Source organism: Mustela nivalis, assembly GCF_964662115.1.
Source record: "Mustela nivalis genome assembly, chromosome: 18".
NCBI lineage: Eukaryota > Metazoa > Chordata > Mammalia > Carnivora > Mustelidae > Mustela > Mustela nivalis.
In genome coordinates, this window is record NC_139037.1 from 31,429,596 (window position 1) to 31,451,495 (window position 21,900).

Below are 21,900 nucleotides of genomic sequence, written 5' to 3' on the forward strand. Positions count from 1 at the left end.
TTTCAATACCCCCAAAGAAATCTAGAAAGGATTTTTGCTTTTACCAAAAAAAAAGAAGATGAAGAAAAAGAAAGAAAAAAGGCAAAAAAAAAAAAAAATTTAGCATTCAGCATTTGTTTCCTGCAAGTGATTATAGAGGCAATGGGGGCACCCGGCAGCCAGAAGGGCCCTGGCCCAGCTCCTTTCTAGAAACTACACACTGCATCTCTTCCTCCATGAACTGTGTCTGTGAGCATCTGTGCCTTATCCTGATCTATTTGGTGCATCCATTAAAAGATGTGTCCTTCCTGATGTTTCAGAAAAGCCTAAGAGAGTTGATTTGTAAGGTTTGGAAATGGTCAAAATATTTTTCATATAAATTTATAGTAATTGCCTCTTCACTTTCCTGCATTTCAGCTTTGGAAAGTTCTCATGGGAATGCTCTATTTTCAGATCGCAGGAACAGGTATAATTCATGGACCACAATGAGCGGCTGTACCAGCACCTCTAGCTCCCTTGTAAGACTTCCTTCCAGCCTTCAATCTGTCCCTCTGATGAGCTCTAGAGATAAAACCAGTCTCCAAGGGTCCTAGTGTCTTTCACCCCTCTCTAATCCTGGCCCCTCTCTGTTTTTAAGAACCACAAGCGGACCTATGGCTCAGAGTCCTCAGCAAGCCACAGCATTAGGTTAGAACTTAATAAGAGATTTTGGTTTTATTAGTATTATACCTAGCTCTTCTATTACCTTTTACTTATGTCAACTGATTTTCCATCTGTGACAGTGACTAAAGCTTCCTTTTCCAAAAATGCTATTGAGTAAATAAATTGACTGAGCCCATTAAGAGAAAAATATTAATAACATGAATAAGAGTTCATGTTCACAAACCTGACATAACTTGTAAAAAATGATATACACACAGGCTTTGATTCTAGAAACCGCCACCCCCCCCAACCCATCACTCTACTGATAGCCAAGGCTAGGGCCAAGGTCACTGGAATTCATCCAGGGTTCATGCCAAGCATGCAGCCAGCTCTTAAGACATGAGCAACTGAAGAAATATGATGTTTGGCTCTCGTGGAGCAGAATGATGGAGCAGAGGAAGCAAGAGACAATGGCCCTAAAGAGAGTCTATACTCTGATCAACAGTGACCCATGGTAGGACTCTGCAGGATTAATTCTGTTTCAGAAGGCAAAGTTCAAGGTAGGAGCTCAGCTCAACCGTCAAGTTCAGGGCATTTTCTTTCTACAGAGAATCTATCTATGGCTAAAATAGAAACTTCTCAGATCCAGTCTCCTTAGCTCAGCTGTTGGACTTAAAGAAATAACATATGAATGTGTGACTATGAACCAAAAGAGCCATTAATGGGGCATCGTTTTGTACCAGCAGAGATGCTTACCAGAAGGAACAGTCACCAGACTGTACTGGACTAATCTTCAACAGTGACTCCACATGGCAGAGAGAAGCCATAGCAGGATTACATTGATCACCTTGTCATTTCTTTTTGATTGGTATTTGAGCTAGAGTGACTCCCTAGGATTAAAGCATGGTTTCTCAATTTTGGCACAATGGACATTCTAGGCCAGATAATTCTTTATTGGAAGAGACTGTCACAAACACTGTAGGGCATGTAGACACATTCTACCCAGTAGATGCCAAGAGCAGCCCACCTCCCACCCCCCAGGTTATGACCAAAAATATATGAAGACATTGGCCAATGACCTGAGGGAAGGATTGCTCCTGGTTGTAAAACCACTGGACTAATGTAATCCCAAGAGGCTCTTGGTAGAAGTCTCAAGAGGTAAATATTGTACTACTTGGTTCCAGGGGATGCAGGAGCTCAAGCAACGTATTAGAAAAAGAAGAGTTTATACCACAGGACTCTCTGGATAGAGACTGTATCCCAGACTCTCTGGGATACAGTCAGTGCTCAATATTTTCATTTCTTTGCCATGGTCTTGGTCTTTTGCATGTCTATTTCTTCCATAAGCTTTAAAAAAGCAGTGTGAATGTGTATGTGTTCATTTTAAAATTAGAAAGAGAAATTGAATGGGGAAATTGAGGGAAAAAAATATTCTTTTATATAAAATGCTCCAAAAACAGGACTGTAGTAGGCATCATGGCTTCTTTGCTTTGGTCAGTTTGGTATTCCTCCCCTTCTTTATTTGGATAGAGTGCTCACTTTTTCTTCAGAGGAAGAGACAGCTTAAGACCCCTCACTTAGTCTTCGCCACAGGGCGAGAATAGGATGGCCAAGACCAATCAAAGAGTCTGTCCTGAGAGTTTGGCTTTTGAGTAGAAGAAGTGCATAGGGACAGGTATTTGGAGTTTGACCATGTGCTGGTTGCCCTCGAGAAAGAGGTCGCAATTGAGATCACTAGAGATGTTCTGCATCTGGCCAAGATGCCTCCCGTAATTCCTTGTTCTTGCTCCTTTTTAATGAAACTCAGTCTATTATTTGGAACTGAAGAACCCCATAATCAAGTCTTTAAAACTCGAAGAGTGACACAAATTAAACCAGCTTCCTACAACCGGAGATTTTGCAAATTCCGTTCTACTCAACCAATCAGAAATATGTTAAGGTCAATGACATATACAGTGGAAGTAAATTTATTAAATCTCAAGGGGACTGGAGGTGGGGAGAGGCAGGTGTTCTAATTATAAAAGAAGGAAAAATTAAATCAATATAGTCAGCACTGGACAACTATAGCACACCTTCTACACGAAGAATCACAAGGACATTACTTGGCCTTGGTTGGGTGTAGTGTGGTTCTTGTATTAGGAGTAGAGTTTGTAAATTTATATAGAACTGTTGCATCATACAAGAATTGACATTGCTCAGAGTCAGCTAAGGAAGCTCGGTAGAGACAGAGAAGGAGAAAGAAAAAGAGAAACTGAAGTAGGATCCTGAAGACAGGATGCCCCAGAAGCGGTGTGGGCTTCACGAATCATCCAGCTCCTGCCAGCCTCAGCATCTTCATGCCTTGCATGATCGGAGCCTCTTGCTCCAGTGCGACTCTATGTTTTCATGCACAGCCCCTAAACTACTTCACCTAATGCTCAGCTGACAGAGTGTGCTGTCTTCCAACATTGGAGGAAATTCTAAGAAGTTTGGACTTCCTGAGAAAAGGTTAAAGAGTAACTAAATGGTTTGCTTTGAAACTGTTTGGTTTTGGGGTTTGTTGTTGTTGTTTGTTTTTGTTTTTGTTTTTTTTGTCAGAATCAATGTCAGCTATTACTTTTTTGTCCTGGTGGAATGGCCAGAGTTGATACATGCTCATATCTTGTTATCATGCAACTCTGCAAGCTTAAGGCTGCTTGAAAGAAGAGCTGATTCTCTGCCTCGGGATCTTTTTCTGGCCATGGAAGTGGGGAGTGGTGGACCACCAAGTCCCCGGAAGCAACCCTCAATTAATAGCAGACAGGGAGTCGGCAGATGAACACAGCTTCCTCTCCTTCCAGAAGCTTTACTCTGAATTGAGTGTTCTGTCTGGCTTCCCGAGTTCTCAGTGGGAGTGAGTCCCATGTATCTGCGGTGACAACTGCTCCTTTATTTGACTGCCTGCCCTTCCCTGTCCCACTTAGGAACCATCAGCTCTCAAATTCTTATCTTGGGATCTACGTCTGGAAGAACCCAAACCAAAACTTCTGGCATTTGTGACACCTATGACTGTCACCTCGCTGCTATGCCCCAAAATGGATAACTCAGTCATTTTTCAGGGTCAAAATTCACCCAGCACTGCCTACCAGGTCATCTTCTCAAATAGAAACCACAGACATGGGGCGCCTGAGTGGCTCAGTTGTTAAGCATCTGCCTTCAGCTCAGGTCATGATCCAGGGTCCTGGGATCAAGCCCTGCATCGGGCTCCTGGCTCAGCAGGAAGCCTGCTTCTCCCTCTCCCACTCCCCACTTGTATTCCCTCTCTAGATGTCTCTTCTTCTCTGTCAAATAAAATTTAAAAAAAAAAAAAAAAGAAAAGAAAAGAAACCACAGACATGCTTACAGCCCAGGAGCTTTCCGAGGGTTTACAAAATGTTTGAGACCCAAAACAAAAGGCACTGTCTCCAAAATATCAAGAGAAATCTGCAAAACCAAGCATCGTGTATGTTTGACTAAATGTCTACAAAATGTAGTCTGAGGTCAACTGGTCAACCACACCTTGAACAGATTTGTGTGCCATTCTAGGTAAATTATAATGAATGAAGGGCGTGGGTATTTTCAAGCACATGATAAGAAGGAGAGGAGGACGGGATGAGTGTGCTCCTGGACAATGAATGTTTCCCAACAGTCCCGGGGGTTGAGACTGAAATCCTCATGCCCAAGATGACACCCAAGACTCTTCCAAACAGAGGCAAACCTTTCTTTCCTGCTCACCCTGCCTCCCCCCGGATTATAGATCACTATCTGCAGACAGAAATCTTTTCCGGGGAGAAGGTATCGCCAACGTTCAGAATCCAATATTTGCCCTGGCTTTGTTCTGCCTTCGCAGGAATCCATACTTCGAAGCAGTTCTGAGGGACTCACAATCTTCCCGGCCGGATGCTGACACCGCCGGCCCCTCCCCCACGGTAGCTTGTGCTCCAAATGTGACTCAGAGGCTGGCGAAGCTCAAGGGGATCAATGACAGCTCCAATCAAAGCCACCCAGATAGGGAGCGCGCTGACCGCTCCTTGATATAAAAGGTGTTTTATTTCTCATCCCTTTATTTTTGTCACTGAAAGAATGCTTCCCATGTGTGGATTAATTAAAGTGTAAACATTAAATATTGATTGATGCATTATCAGCACGGAGCAGTGGCCTCCCGTCTGATTGATTCCTGCGGTGATTTATTGTCATATTTGGGGAGTCATTTCACTTGATAACCAAGAGGGATGGCCTGCCTCCCCCCACCACGCTCGTTCCACTCCCCCCTCTTCTCCCCGGCACCTCCTCTTATTCTTCCAGGTGACATCTGAGTTCTAATAACTAAAACATCTTCATCTTACTGTCGAGAGAAAAGTGTGTGGCCTGACATTTGTTTTGTGTATGTGGATGTGTGTGCGTTTCCCAGGTAATTATCAAATCAATTAACAACTTAACACTGAACATAACAAATCTACCGGCTTCTATGGGATAGTTCTGATTAGCAGAGCTTGCCCCTACAGAGTGCCGGGAAATATAATTATGAGCCGGGGTGGTGTGGGGGGGGGCAGAATATAAAATGAAACAAAGAGAGAAAAAAAAAAAGCCACACAGTTCCAGTCTCGTTGTGTCTCTGAGGTGTGTTTCACTGCGGAGCTGGAAAGTGAGGGGAGAATACAGCCATAATTCATATTTCTGATTGGTCCTGAAACTCTATAGGTAGGAATTATCATATACCCACTGCTTCAGATTGTCCTGCCCCAAATTATGATTTGTACAAGTCAAAAGCAATCAAATGTTGACAATTTCGTATGGCTCAAGCTTCTATATTTCAGTTCCCTTCTGAAAGAGGATAGGATGGTTACTGTTTACGCCTTTGTTTCCCAGTGAGAAAATTGGCACAAAGCGGGTAAAGTCGCATACAGCCACCATTTAGTTGCGTGTGCATAAACCAAGCATTATTCTGAATACTTGATATAATTTTCTCATGGGCAACTTCTCACAGCGCCGTGGTCAGAATGTTTGCCTCCTTCTGAAATGTATCCGTTGAAATCCTAACCTGCAAGGGAATGGTATTAGGTAGGAGGAAGGACTTCAGGAGGTGATGAGGTTGTGAGGGTGGTGTCCTCATGAACCAGGTTGAGCGCCCTTATAGTTCAGGCTCCAGAGAAATCCTTTCTGCCATCCCCCTTCCACCAATGAGATGTCAGCTGCCCACGAGAGGACCCCCATGTGATCTGACCACACTGTGCCCTGGTGTTGGACTTGGAGCATCCAGAACGTTGAGAAATAAATGTCTGCTATTTACAAGCCACCCAATTCATGAGCATTTGTTACAGCAGACTGAACAGACTGATGGAGAAGGAAGGATGATTTTACCTGTTTTACAGATCAAGAACACAATAATCCAACTACCATATGATCCATCGGTCACACAACTGGGTATTTACCCCAAGAATATGAAAATGCTAGTTGAAGGGGTATAAACCCCCTTGTGTTTATTGCAGCATTATTTACAACAGCCAAAGTATAGAAGTGTCCATAGTTAGGTGAACAGATAAAGAAGATGAAATATGACATCATGTGATGTCATACATGATATTTCATACACACACAAAGAGAGGAATATTATTCACCCATAAAAAAGAATGAAATATTACCCCTTGCAACAACGTGGATGGATCCAGAAAAAACAATGCTAAGCCAGATAAACCAATCAGAGAAGGACAAATACTATATGATTTCATTCATATGCATGATTTAAGAAACAAAGCAAATGAAGAAAGGGGGAAAAAGAGACAAACCAAAAAACAGACTCTTTTTTTTAAAAGATTTTATTTATTTATTTGACAGAGAGAGATCACAAGCAGGCAGAAAGACAGGCAGAGGGAGGGGGGAGCAGGCTCCCTGCTGAGCAGAGAGCCCAATGCAGGGCTGGATCCCAAGATCCTGGGATCATGACCTGAGCCAAAGGCAGAGGCTTTAACCCACTGAGCCACCCAGGCACCCCAAAACAGAACCTTAATGATAGAAAACAGATGCTTACTAGATGGAAGGTGGGTGTGGGATGGGGGATAGGTGATAGGGCATCAGAGCATTCTTATCATGATGAGCACTGAGTAATGTATGGAATTGTCAAATCTCTGTACTCTATACCCATAACTGTACACCCATAACTAATCCAACACTGTATGTGAACTACAATGGAATTTTTAAAAAGGATTAAAAAAAACAACAAGCAACAATAGAAAAGAAAACAAGGCTTCGAGAGGTTAAATAAATCCGTGGAGACCCCACTGAGCATGCTAGTCTAAAGGTACAATCACCCCAGCAGTGTGTCTGGTTCAAGGCAGACACAGGTCAAGGTGAGACTCCGAGACACCCCAGAGCCCTGATTTCATGCATAGGTTGAAGCCTTAGGCTTGGAAAGCTACCTGTGTCTTGGTTCCTTCCTCATGGCAGGAGAGAAAGTGCTGGCATTGCCCAGACTGGTGTGGAAAAAAAGATCAAAGGGATGTTTGACCCAATTCTCTAAGTTGCTGTTCTGAGCAGGAGTCCAGAATTAGGTGCTGTTTAAAGAAAGTGGTGTTGGAGGTCTTTGCTCCAGCCCCGATGGGATTTTCCAGTGGCCTTCTGTCTGGATGATGTTCTCAGGGAGATAGGAGTCTGGTTTCCCACCAGTCATCAGATTCATTGTCAAATGGAACTAGAAAAGGAAGCCAGCACATTGTTGTCCCTACCTCCCTCTGCTCCCCCTGGAAAGTCCCCCTGGTGTCTGAGGGTCCTCCCTCCCCATAGGTCCCTGCATATCTCACTCCGTTCTCCAGGTCCTCCTTGATGCCATTATCATATGGTACAAATTGCATCACCAAGCAGGATGGCTCTTCTTGTAATCAAGGGTCTGCTCCCTGCAATCCCCTTCATCTTCCCTCATTGGTGTTTTTCCAAAGAAAACATAGATAAAACATGACTAGTTACTATAGAATGACTGTATCCTCCAGAAAGCTTCATACTCTGCATCAGGCACTAAATAATTGCAAATTATTGATTAATGGAAAAATATATCTATCACTTCTTGAAAATCTCCTGGTAGAAGCATATCCCAATAGCCTACAGTTTTTCCATGAAAAAATTCAGGTGGAAAATGTTTCCTTCTTTCCTGAATGTGTGTGTGTGCACATGTGTGGGTGCATGTGTTAGTATTGGTGGTGGTGTTTGTTTTCCAGCTTCTTGAGTTGAATATTCAGTTCATGTATTTTCAACCTTCTGTTTTGATAAATCCCTTTAAGGCTATGAATTGTTCTCTGAGTACTGCTTTAGCTACATCCCCTAGGTTCTGGTACCTGATGCCATTAATTTCTAAATATTTCAACTATTTCAGTTTGATTTCTTAACCTAAGAGTTTATTTGGAAAGGTGTTTTTGCATTTTCTTATTTTTTAAGATTTTATTTATTTATTTGACAGAGAAAGAAAGCACAAGCAGAGGGAGTGGGAGAGGGAGAAGCAGGTTCCCCACCAGGCAGGGAACCCAATGCGGGACTAGATCCCAGGACACTGGGATCAAGACCTGAATGAAGGCAAACACTTAACAGACTGAGCCACTTAGGCACCCATTTTATACTTCTAAGAGAGAAAGTTTGCAGCTACTATAGCAGTTATAGTTATAGTATACAGTTACAGTAGATACTATAAGTAGTATAGTATAAGTAGTATAGTATCCTATAAGAAGCTAAGTGTTCTTCCATTGTTTTTCCAAATCAATTTCATGGCTCCTGAAATTCAGAGATCCAGTAAGGGTAAATGGCATTATTCCAACTCTGTAAGGTAAAACATGTGTCACTAGCATACTAGATGGATGAAGTCCATAGGGGATAGGTAGTTTCACCTTAAGGTCTCTTGGCATCTAGATGAGTGCTTGTCCCTGTCACATTCAGTCGTGGGTCTCAAACTCACAACCCCAAGATCAAGAGTCAAACACTCTTCTGACTGAGCTAGCCAGGCACCCCCCAGTCCTGGCTCTTGGTAAGGTTTATTTTCTCAACAGTATTTGTGGAAAGTCTAGGATATGCTTGGTACTCTACTAGGTGTTGGGAGTGTAGTGATGAACAATGTAGACTAAAATCTCTGCCCTCCTGTGAAACTGCTTGGGGAATTTACTTTCAGGATAATGAGGCCATAGGTATGACCACAAGACCTGGAAATGGCAGAGGACCCTGGGAATACAGGGGAACTGTCACTGCAAAGTCAGGGAAACAGCAAGTCCTCATCCACCAAGGTCCCAGGTATTCTGCAAGTTCCCTTCACCTCTTCCTTGGTGGCGTTCAGGGTAGAGGTAGCATGACATACATTGCTTCTCTCCAGAGTCACTGGAGAGTCACTGTGTTTTTCCAGCCCACCAATACCTGCTAGGTCCCTACCACTCCAGCCACAGGGCTAAGAGCTTGCATCTAGGATCTCTTTCCATTTAATTGTGACATTTCCACCAAGTTTATGGATGAGCACACCCAGGCTCAGACAAGTGATCTCACCCAAGGTCTTCTGACCCCAAGACCAGTGCTTAATCCAGGACCCCAGGATTTGGGGTCGTCGGCTTTTTTTTTTTCATCAGAAGGAGCATATGGGGAAGAATTTGCCGAATTTCAGTTGGTCTAGTGGCCTCTGTTACCAACAAGTGCGAATCTTGCTCTGTCTACCTTGTTGCTGACATCACCGTCATCTTGTCAGTAAGATGCTCATTGTTCCCATTGTCTGAGCACCCAGGGGCTGTGCTAAGCATGGGATGGGGGCTGAACATGGGGACTCTGGAATGGAGGTCCTGGTCCTGGGTTCAAGTGCTGGCTTTGTTTCTAATCACCTGGGGAGGGTGGTCTTGACATTAATCCCATACTCACTATTGCACAGGAAGTCGAACTACAAAAACTCATGTTATCCTGCCTCCCAGAGGCTGGTCGTGGCCTTCAAACAGAGTCCTTGAGGAAAGAATTCTAACATGCTCAGTGTTGCACACAGTTCTGTAACTCTTTGGGCCTGTGGATGCCATTAAATGCATCTGAAAAGTCCAAAGTCGTAGTGGAACACATTTTGCATCCGCAGGCAAAGAAAAAGAAAGGAGACACGCAGACATTTTGGGATCACAGGTGGACCTGGGGAAACCAGCAGCTAACTTCCTTGCTGGAAGTCAAATGACTCAGAGATGGTTTCCTAGAAGCATAGCCCGAGACAGGAATCTGAATGCCCGTGATGTGTTAGGGCTGTGCTCACGGGAGGGAAAGAAGCAGGCCAGAGAAACGAAAGGGCTGGGCAAGGTCCTGATCTGGAACAAAGTCTACGTGTGGCCTGTGGAGATGAGGACTCCAAATGATAAGCGGCCTCTTAGGGCTGTCTTCCTGTTGGGGCAGGTCACCCACTGGCCATGGGCTGCTCAGGGAAGGCTGACTCTCTAGGAAAGGTGAAAAGGTGGCATGGACAAGGAACACTGTCAGCGGATTGTCTGCCTTGACCCAGAAATGAACATCAGGACCAAGCCCCAGCTCTGTATGGATGGACACAGAGAATTACAGAAAGATGCCCTGGGATAACACACAGGTACTTTTATCACTGATTTTAGAATTGCGAGCTTGGGATAATAATAAGAAAGAGGCCACTTTTAGTTGGTGCTCACTTTCTTCTCTCTCTTTTCTTTTTTTTTTTTTTTTTAAGAATTATTTATTTGCGAGAGCACGTGCATATGCATGAGCCAGAGGAGGGACAAAGGAAGAGGGACAAACAGACTCCATGCTGAGCACAGAGCCCTGGGAAGGCTCCATCCCAGGATCCCAAGATCATGACCTCAGTCGAAACTGAGAGTCGGCTGCTCAACCAACTGGGCCACTCAGACGCCCCTGGTGTTCATTTTCAAATTCTCTGCAGTCAATGTCCACCGCCCCCTCTGCCCCCATGGCCCAGATTGCATGCACACCACCCCTGGGGCACACTCCCACACAAGGGCTTCCAGAGCAGAGAAGAAGCCAAATGGCCCTCTGCAGAAATGACCATGGTGTTCTATGCTTCTCAGGCCTCTGTGTTTTTCCCACAGCCCAAAAGGAGTTGCCATGAGAACCCACAAGTTCCTAAAAGGTTTCCCTCCCGCCTCACCTCTGCCCTCTCCTCCGATAAGAGAGCAGGATTTCTGTCCCCAGGAAGAATTATTCGAGCCCCACCCAATCTGACTACTTCACTCTTACTTAGGAAGGCCTACGTAAGGAAGACCCTCTAAAGACGTGGGGATTGAGAGACTGTCATCTGATCTCGGGTTTCAACAGGTTCAGAAAGAATGGCCAGATGGCTCCAGGATGATCTCTATCCAAAGACACGGAACCCTGGACGGTATATTCGTACAGACATCACCCAAGGATAGAAGACTCCTTCATCTTACGAAGGAAAAATCTGACATCCCAGGGGGTGTCCCTCCCGCTACGGACACACTGCCGACAAACTTACTGCAAATTGTGACTAGTTTCTTTTAAAAAGGATCCCTGGAGGGGAAAGGGCGGAGGACTGTCTTCTCACATGGGCCAAGGGGCCCCCCTAACACACGCATTAATTCAGAGACAAAGGGCCATCAGAAAGTGTCCTGTGTGGCTAAGGGGGCCCAGAGTGGTCACAGAGCAGGAGCTGGATAAGCCATGCAGAAACAATATGTTTGAAAGGCCGGTAGGGCTTTATAGAAACAGACTTTATATGAAAAGGCACGAGAATCCCCTTTTACACCAAAGCTGTTTCTCTAACAAATCGCTGGTCTCTTTTTCACTGTCCTGGAGAAATGATTAACTGGAAGAAAAAGCCTCTAATATTTTACCTTGTTCTCCTCCCCCCCAGGATGACACAAAAGACATCCTTATCACCCAAGCACCATAATTCTACTTGGACTTGGACCCTCTTATCATGCAAGCTTACCTAGTGTTCCAAAAATGAGGGTCTGGAAGAGAAAACAGCATCCTTGTCTTCCATAAAAATGGCTTTCCCATTTTTTGAATCAACAAGCAGGAGCCATCTCCTAATGTTGGTGTGTTATTTCCTGAAATGGAATATAATGGGTTTACAAAAGCTTGGGGGTAGGGGTGGGGGAGAGAGTTTTGAAGTTTGCTAAATGCCCACCATCTCCAGAACCACTCAAATCAGGCTATTTTTTGTTAAGTCCTTTAAATTAAATATCTTTGATAATAAATGCAAATCAGGGAACAATAAATTATAACTTCTAGGCTGACCAGTGACTAATTATATATATTATAATTAACTCCAGTTTCCAATACAAGGTATTTATCTTAATAATCAGCCCATATACATTAGCATATCTTAAAGGGATTTGTGAAACCGGCTTTACCCTCTAACAAGCCACCTGAGCTTCCTCCCCTGGACTCTGCAAGGGTACAGATTTAAAAGAGAAGAAATTACTTTAAAAAGAAGTTTGGGCTAAATATAAGTTAAGAAACTCAGATTATAGGCATAAAAGCCCGACTTGAAAATATTTATCCTAAATACACCCTCTGACCGTCACCAAAGAGCCTTCAGATTCTAAAAATCTATAATCGCCACGAATCCTGTTCAAAATATCTTTAACCCTGCGAGGCTCTTAAAAGGCCACCGTCAAAATTTGGGGTTAAGATTCGAACTTTCTCGAAGGAGACAGATTTTTCGGGAGCCTGTGACCATGTTTTCTGAAAACCAGCAGGGAGAGCCCACTTTGTAGGGAGGGGAGTGACAGGACAAAAAACAAATCAAAACAAAAAACAAAAAACCTGCCAAAAAACAAAAACAAAAAACCTGCCACCGATTTCATTCCTCTGCCTTTCTTCCGTTCATTCTAGAAACTTAATTCCTTCTCTGACCCACAAGCAGTTGAACTCTCAGGATTGTAAGCCAGGCAAGGAGGGCCTGCATGGGGCTTTCCGGAGCCCAGGGATCCACCCCGTTTTTTGTAAGATTGGAGTTTTCCTTCCCAGATTTGCTGCGGAGTTCAGGGGTTACTCAAAGAGCACCCGAGAAAGGGAAGCGGTTCCAAGATGTTCCCCGTCTCTGCCTGCAGCCTGGCTCTCTTAAACGCCATGCAAGCCTCCTCCTAGGGCTTTTTCTCAGGCGCTCAGGAGTCTCTGGGGTGAGCAGTTAAGCCTTTTGATACAGCTGGTAATCCCAGCTCTGGCCATTATCTGTGCATTTTCCAACTGTCCCTGGGTAATTGTCCAAGGGACTTAGACAAGTCGGACCAGCCAAAGGCACCACGAAGGTCAAACCGCAATAGAGCATGCCCAGATTTTATCCAGGAGATTGATGCGCAAATCACCTTGATTTCGATTTGGCACCAGGCTTATAAAATGCACTCACAATCACCGATAACACGGAAGATCAGGCCCAAGCATGGGACACTGTATTTTATACCCTCTGTGGAGTTTTCCCTAATGCAGCCATAAATCAGTCCGCAAAGCCAGGCATTCGGTCCATGCTAATAGAGACAACAGTGAGAAACCCAGGGTGCGTGGGGGGATGGAGACACTTTGGGAACTTTGGGACGAACTTGAAATCTTTAGCCTGTATCAGGACCACCCGGATGTCAACTTCAAGGGGGACAGAGCACAGCAGGGGCCATAGAGAAGCCCAGGGTCACCCAGGGAGACCTGCCTGCCCATGTCCCTGCATATGCATTAATGTGTGTTTTGAGCACTTGAGCAGAGATTCAGAATCTCACAGGAGGAGAAAAAGGAATAAGATAGATGGCAAAATTTAAAAAACAAAAAATCAGAAGGCAGAATCTTTCTGATGGACACACTTGAGTGTGGAAAGAGAATAAAGTATTGCAAGGAGGGAAAATAAGCAGTCCGAAGCCGAAAACCACACAGTTTGTAATCACTTTCGGCAGTAACTACCATGTTGTTCCTCTGGTTTCTTCCCTGAATGCCCCCATGAAAGACTAGCATCAAATTAATTTCAAAAGAAAAGAAAAGAAAAGAAAAAGGACAGACTTTACTTTTTAAAAACTCACCAGCACCAGTCATGGAAGTTTATCTAACTGTTTTATAAAGCATCCTGGGCGGGAGGTTTCACCGATCGTGGGATGTTGAATTCAGTATCAGAAAAAGAAAGAAGCAGTTTGTCCTCTTGACCCATCTTTCCCTTGGCATGGTGGCTGACATTCAGACCCCAGATCTGCTTATGGAAACTGCTCTGCTCCCCCAGTCCTCTTTCCCTCCCTGACCCCCCCACCCTCATCCCTTCCCCTGTGGGAGTCCAGCTGGCCTTGTTCTGTGCAGGGCAGGGGTGGGGGGGAAGGTCAACCATGCCTGATGCAGAGCTATATAGAAAGAAAGAAGAAAGAAGGAAAGAAAGAGAGAGAGGAAGGAAGGAAAGAAAGAAAGAGAAAGAAAGAAAGAAAGAAAGAAAGAAAGAAAGAAAGAAAGAAAGAAAGAAAGAAAGAAGGAAGGAAGGAAGGAAAAAATCTAGGTTGAAAAAAAATAGAGAAATAATTACTTGCATTCTTTTTTTTCCTGCCATTTTCATTCTTCTAGAGCTTCAAGACATCTACATCCTTGTCAAGCAAGCAAGCAGACATCTAACGAAAATGATTCCTCTGTGTGGGGTCTTCCCAGTTCTCTTCCACCAAGTGAAACAAAAACCAGCAGACTGAATTTGCGGGAAAAATGGACTCCGCTTAATACAACCAAAATTCCCTTAAATTTGACGAAAGGCTGCTTCCAATCCTTACACATATTTAACCCTTCTGTAAAGTCTCTCATTTGCATCCCTGAACACCATTTAAGAGTGAACTTGATTTGGGCTGGAAACTGAAGGAACTAGACAAACTCAGAGCCCTGGTCCTTGTAAATAACCACGGAGGGCGGCATTGACCGGGCTGGAAACCTGTTTCTCTGCAGCCTCTATCATTCCAAGTTTTATTTTCCTTTTAATTAATGTGGAAAACACACACACACACACACACACACACACACACACACACACACACACCATTTCTACTTTAACAATCCTTCCTCTAGTGATATCCTATCGAGGTAGGAAAATAAGTCACTAAGTGAAAAATTTGCATTGAGGTTAGAAAGGGGAAGAATCCTGCAAATTCTTAAGACTGGGAGCCTTGAAGGTAATTTATGTTTCTGATATCTGGCTTCATTGTATCCAAATGAAACTCTCCGGCAGTTTTATACAGTTGAAACGGACACAAAGTAAAACAAAAAGATAAGAATGAAAGGAAGCTCCCTGCTGCACCTTGCCCTAGGTCCCCATATCAACCGAAAATAACCAAGAAGGAAGGAAAGAAAAAAAAAGGAAGGAAAGGAAGGGAGGGTGGGAGAGAGGGAAGGAAGGAAAGCAGAGGCGAGGAGAAAAGAAAGGAAAGGAATAGAGAGAAATCACATTCTCCTTCCAAGAGGTAGACTCTGTGCCCAGTGATCAGGGAAAAATCCAAACACCTTTCCTGTACATGGGCTCCCCTTTCTCCCTGTCACTCTCCTGCACGAGGCGAACACCTTAGGGACATCTCTGGGCAGACGGAACCACCTAAGACCCACAAACAGTCTTCTTACCGAGAGGTCCCTCCCTGACCCAGCCAAGCAGGTGCACAAAAAGTTCTTCCTTTGGTTTCCAAACCACAGGGACCTTTCTGGTTGGTATCGCCTACAGAGTACAGACAGAATCCCGAGGAGTGAGTCCAGGTGGAGAAGGCCAGGCTGGTCCAGCACCAGGCTCAGAGCTCCTGCCCTTGGTGCCCTGGGAACCTCTGGCAGTCACGTGACTCCCCAGCTGAGTATTAGGAGGCTGACCTCCTTGTAAAATGTGTCAGCTAAGGCTGGAGATGGTAGCGGGGGGGGGGGGGGGGGGGTGTACCTCCTTTGAGGTCCTGGGTGGGAGGCAGAAGGGGACATGTGAGATCGATCCAGAGGACCTCCCCCTCCCCAAACACACAGCAAGATGGGATTTACTGTGAGGCCTTCATCTCCTTCTAATCATGTCTCCTCAGGGGAGCTGGGCGTCCTGATCTAACCTAGTCTGGTCACTTATAGTGAGCCTTGAGGCTTTAAGAGGTAACCTGTCAGAGTCTCCTTGCTGGCGAAGGTGGTGATGACCTTGTACTTCACAGTGCAATTCTGATGACCTGCCTGGACGTCCTCGAGGCTCAGCCACCTATGGGCTCTGTGACGGGGAGGTGGGGAGTCCGTCCAGCCCCTCTATCCCCAAACGAGGGGAGAAGTGCTTGCTACTGACACCAATGAGATTAGCCCGGGGGACTGAGATACAGCCCAGCCGGTGGAATCCTTAGCCCAGGGTCCCCACACACAGCAAAGCCTCCAGAAAACAAGCTTGATTGCATGTGTGTTTGCTTTCAAAAATATTATCCTTGGGGTGCCTGGGTGGCTCAGGTCACAATCCCAGTGTTCTGGGATCGAGCCAGTCAGTGGGGAGTCTGCTTGTCCCTCTCCCTCTGCTGCTCCCCCAACTTGTGTCCTTTCTCTCTCTCTCTCTCAAATAAACAAGATCTTTAAATATATATATATATGATTGTTAAAAAAAGACAGAGTAGGGGGGAAGGACTCAAGCTATTTGAAGGTCCCAGAAAGCTCCCGCCTATGAGGGTCCCTCTAAGACAGTCAGAAGACACGTCAATCCCGAAGAACCACAGTCAGTGCCAGGTGTGTGCTTGTAAAGGTAACCAGAAGAAATGGGCGGAGGGGAGGGCGGGGATAGAAGGCCAAGAAAATACGGATTAAGTCATCCTTTCCGGGGAGGAGACCTCAAAATGGCAGGTTTGGGGATCCCCGAAAAGGCAACTTTGAAGGCGGGCTTTGCAACGGTGTAAGGTAAGTGGAGTTCACAGATGGCCGGTAAGGTCCTCCAGGCTCGCTGGCCCGAGTAGGAGGCCCCAGGGGCAGAAAGATTAAATTCAAGGATGACGAAGACCCCCATGATGACGAACTAATATTTCTAACTCAATCCATCGCCATCCGTCTTGTTTTACTCTCTCAGCCCAACAAAAGAGATCAGGCCCGCCAGTGGGCATTCGAAAATCCCAACCTCGCATCGAAGAGTTCATATGGTATTTTTACGGATATGATATTTAGGCTCTGAGACTCTTCTTATTCGTGATTCAAAGGACGGGTGTGGGCGGGCGAGGGCTTGGGGAATTTAAAGAAGCGCACGGTGACTCGCGTGGATGGAAACAGGGATGTCAGCGCTGCGCAGGGTGAGAAGCTCCCATTCTTGCCGCTTGGGTGCTGCCCACATAGTGGGTCCGCCCGCAAGGATCAGAGGACCTGAGCGTGCCAGATGCTTTTAGCTCCCTGTGCCAGCCCAGGCTGGCTCCCCTGCATGCTTCTGCCTCCATCAGAATGCATGTGTTTGTCCTGCTGTCCCTGTCCCTCCTCTCTGGCATCCTCCGGCCGCTCCTCTGTCTCTCTCTGTCCCCAGGACTCCGCACCTCCCACAGACAGACACCGTTGCTGATAATTGTAGTTTATTGATTCTCCCAGTGTTTGCTGCCCCTGGTGTTGTGTTCTTCATCCCGGCCGGGGCACCTTCTCATCGTCCATCACAGCCTGCATTTCTCAGGAGGAAAAGTGCTCCAGGTTCCAATCCAGAGAGAGAGAGAGAGCTGCTGCATCGACTGAGGCTTGGGGGGGAGTTAATATCTCAGAGGTGGGCCTGGCCCCCTCCCTCACCCCCAGCCCCCCACCCTCTTCCTCCACCCCCAGGCCCTGGGTGCTTAGTCAAGGGGAGACCCTTGAAATAGAATCATAGCAGTAAATGTGTGAATTGACACTTACCACACGCAGGGGGAGTCCCAAGTGCTGTCCTCAGGCTCCCAACCCCCTGCAGCTCCTCACTGCACAGGACCCTCACCCAGAGAGGTTCAGCGCTCGCCAGAAGTCACACAGCCACGGAGAGGCGCAGCTGGGATCTGCACCCTGAGCCCTGCGCACAGCCCACAGATCTCCAGCTGTCCCTCAAAAGCAGGAGGACCAATAATGTGGGTGAAGCAGATGGTGTGAGGTGAAGGGAAAATGCCCCCTGAGACTAGCGTGACTGGCAGATTCCCCGCCCCTTGCCACCCAGAAAGAGAAGGTCCCCAGCCAGTGCCCCAGCTGCCGTCAGAGACAACCTGCCTCCCAAGCTGTTTACTTCTCAGCCATAAACAGGAAGGCCATAAAAGGGGCCCCTTTTGGTCAACCATGCAGAGGCTCCTCTCCCTCCTCCTCTTCCTTTTCCTCCTCCAGTATGTGTCCCCGGGCGGAAGGAGCATTTCCGTTCAATGTTGCTCCCTCCCAAGTACCTTGAAGTGCCTCTCCTGGGCTGCAAATGCCATCTGCAAAAGTCACCCCTGAGTGGAAAACGGGGGAGATACCGGTGTCACCCCAGAGACCCCAAGGACAAGCAGTTACAGTGACAGATATGCGGGGGCCTCCCCCAATCTCCACTGGTCCCCCTAATCCTTTAAACTAATGGATAAGCAGAAATGACCCATTGCCGGGAAAGAGAAAACTACAATTCTTAAAGAAGCCTGGAAAGAAGGAGGCAAGGATATTGAGAGGTGAGGAGAGAAGCCAAAAATGAAAAATTAATAGGTCTCAAAGATGGTTCCTCTAGGACATTCTTTTCCAAGAAGTTCTGGACGGGAAAAAAAAAAAAAAAAAATCCATGGCAATTCCAGGGTGCCATGTTGTGCTAGGAGATGTCCAGTGCTTATGGGATATTAAAGGTTCTGAAAAGTCCTGCAGCAAATGGTATTGCTTCATTGTGCAAGTTCAATTTTCCAACTATCTTTGCTTACAAGTTTCTATTTCCATAGATGGCCCATTTATTCTTTTTTTTTTTTTTAATTTTAAGTAATCTCTACATCCAACATGGGACTCGAATTCATAATCCAGACATGTAGAGTCATGCTCTGCTGACTGAGCAAGTCAGGGGCCCCGAGCCCATTTATTCTCATGGCATTTTGTGTTTCCCTCTATGCTTTGGGAACCTATAAATTAATACAAGAGGTCAGATGCTCTTGGACATGCACGAGTCTCATCTGACCATGACTTCCCTTAATGTTAAGAGTTATATGGACATAACCTGCTTAACTCTTCATTGTCCCACTCCCCAGGAATAAGCCGAGCCCCACTGACAAACAGTTGAAGAGGAGACAAGTTGGATGTAAATGTCTTGGCCTCATCAGGAAGCAGCTTCTTTGGAGTCCAAGCCAATCTGCAGTTGCTGGAAAGCCTTGCTCTGTGCTAACCCCTTGTCCCTTTGGCTGAGTGACACCCTGCCATGTCCAGCTTCACCCCACATGTTCACAGTGTTGATCAAGCTTCCAGATATGCATCATATGCAACAATCAGGGTCGCCTCGAGGAGTATTTGCATGTGAGGATGACAGCCTCCTATAAAAATTTGAGTGACTGACAAAACACGTTCTGTGCAATTGAGTTTGCAAATGTATGCTACTCTCTATGCCCAGGAGTTCCTCCAAATCCCAGTTATCTTGCTGCATGAGACCTCTCCTCTAGAGGCCCTGGACATCTGACTGCAATCCAGCATGCTAAGAGCCACTGCCTCCTTGAAGCCTCCCCAGATTGTTGCATGTCACAGCCTAGTCCCTAAGAACATACTTGCTCCCAGTCTGAATCTCCAGTTGTTTTTTGTTTGTTTGTTTCTTAGTGAGAGGTTGGATGTTGTAGGATCTCAAACTGGAGAACCAAACCAAGCTCCTTGATGTCTTGACCTCATAGAGTTAAAAAAAAAAAAAAAAAGAAAAGAAAAAAGAAAATGATAACAACTTCAATGAGTTAGTTATCTATAATATACAGGATTTTGCATTGAAACTCTGGATAAATGGCCTCTTTTCCATAAAAATCAGAAGATCTGGCAACAATTGACCCACAGTCCTCTTTTATAGCTGTTAAATGGAGCGGAGTAGCAGTCTCTTGAAGGGACAAGTAACTTTGGTTAAGAAAGCCCCACCATTCCCTGATAACACTGGGAAATGAGGACACTTTGTCCCAGATCTACCACTAACTCGCTGTGTGACCTTGAGTAAGTTACTAGACCTCTCTGTGCTTCGATTTGTCATCTGGAAAATGAGAACAGTGCTAATACCCTACCTGTATTAGTTAGGTTCTGCTAGGTTTACTATGGTAAAAAAACAAAAAAAAAAAAAACAAAAAAAAAACAAAAAACTGATCTCCAAAATCTTGGTCAAGCTCATTTCTTACTCAGCCCTCTGTGTCTACTGTGGGTTGACACAGGGCAGGATGAGAGGAGGAGATGCTGTAATCATTTTAATGACTCTGAGTTCTCGAGCAGAGGACGTTCCATCTTAGGACACGCTTCCATCAATGCAGAGACGGTGAACTTCACGATGCAGGAGGAAAGTGGGGAATCATACACTGAGTCTTGAAACTTCCTCTTGGGAGTGACGTACATGAAGTCTACTCCCAGTCCATTGCCCAGTGTAAGTCAGGTGGCCTTGCTAACTTCACGGTGGGGGAGTAGGAACAGGTAACGCTAACCGCTAACCCGTATGGAGGAGAAAGAGAGAAACTAAGGCAGATTTACAGTAACATTTCCGAGCTCCTCTCTTCCTTGGGCTCCTTGCAAGACCCTGAACCTAATTTTATTTGTAACTTTTTTTTTTTTCCTTCCACAGGACCTGCAAAATTGTATTAGCTTCAGACCCTGCAAAACCTCGACCCACCTCTGGTCAGAAACATTTGTTACAAACAGGGAGGGCTTCCCCAGCATCTCCTAGGCTTCCTCTTAGAAGCAAGTTAAACCCACAGACTTCCAAGAGTGTCCAACGCTGGATCTGTATGCCTTCAGTGTTAGACTTTATTATTATTAGAACAATAGTAAACACAGAATTCTGACTCATGCTGGGCACAACACGCACACACACACACACACACACACACACACACACTAAATCTGCTGGGTAAGGAGCTCTGGGTCATCAGGAAGTGATGAGTAACCGATATGAAGAAATGCCATGATATTAGAGCTAAGTACAGTGTGTGTGTGTGTTGTGTCCTTGGAACTTGTAAAAGTCTCATCCTTTTTCTGGACCTCTGTGTCCACTTGTGCCACGGGGCCTGGTCCCAGATGACTTGTCTTCTCCATTATGCTAAGAGAGGGACCCCTTTAAGGGGCGAGGCTGCCCAGGTAGGAATGCTAGCTGTGGCCAAGAAAGCGGATTAATTATAGGGCCCGTCCCACCTCTGCAAACCACCCATCTGGGAGGTCAGCCTGCAGACGTTGTTCCTCTTGATATTATAGGCCTGTGTGTCTTTGCCCTTAGTCACCAAAGAAAGCTTCCCAGCAGTCCGCTTCCGGCGGCCTCCCTCCCTGTCCCCACACATTGTCACTGGCTCACAGCTGTGAGCCCTTTCTCTAACCAGCTCTGCGAGTCAAACACAGAGATGAAAGGGAGGGCCTCCCGAATGAAGCAGTGCAATCTTTTCCCTGATGTGTCCTTCCCTGAATTGTCTTCAAGCTCCTTTCCCAGCTCCTTCTTGCAGTGTCTTTGGCAATGAGATGCTCAGGTTTTTCCTCCTTGGAAGCAAGAGAAAGTAAAGGAAACTTCCTCACCCTAAATCATAAGAAGGGCCCCATCCAAGCTGCCTTTCCTCCATGAACTGGCTGAGTGTCTTGAGCAACCCCCTCCGTGTTCCTCACCTGTGAATGTGGAGGCACATTTCTCACCCATCCCTGATGAAAGAAAATTAGTTGACTACATGTAGGCCACCTTACAGGAGTGCCTGGGTGGCTCAGTCATTAAGTGTCTGCCTTTGGCTCAGGTCATGATCCCGGGATCCTGGGATCGAGCCCCGCATCGGTGCGGGGAAAGGGTCTCTGCTCAGCAGGGAGCCTGCTTCTGCCTCTCCTGCTCCCCTTGCTTGTGTTTCCTCTCTCACGGTGTCTCTCTGTCAAATAAAAAAAAAATAAATAGAAATCTTAAAAAAAAAAAAAAAATCACAGGGTAGGGACGAGTATACCACAGTTATTCCTGCTCTGATTTCTCTGAATCAACAGTTACTGGTTTTTATTGCTGTATAATGAAGCAACACAAATCTAGTGGTTTCCCATAGCAGCCATCGCTTCCGTCACAGTGCTGTGGGTCAGAAATCAGGCAGGCTCACCTGGCTTCCCAAGGCAGGATCTCATCAAGTCGATTTCTCTAGGGGCTCTGGAAGAATCCGCTTCCAAATTGCTTTGGGTTGTCAGCAGTGTCCCGTTGCGTGTTACGGCAGGCGTGGGGGTCCCACCTCTCTGCAGGCT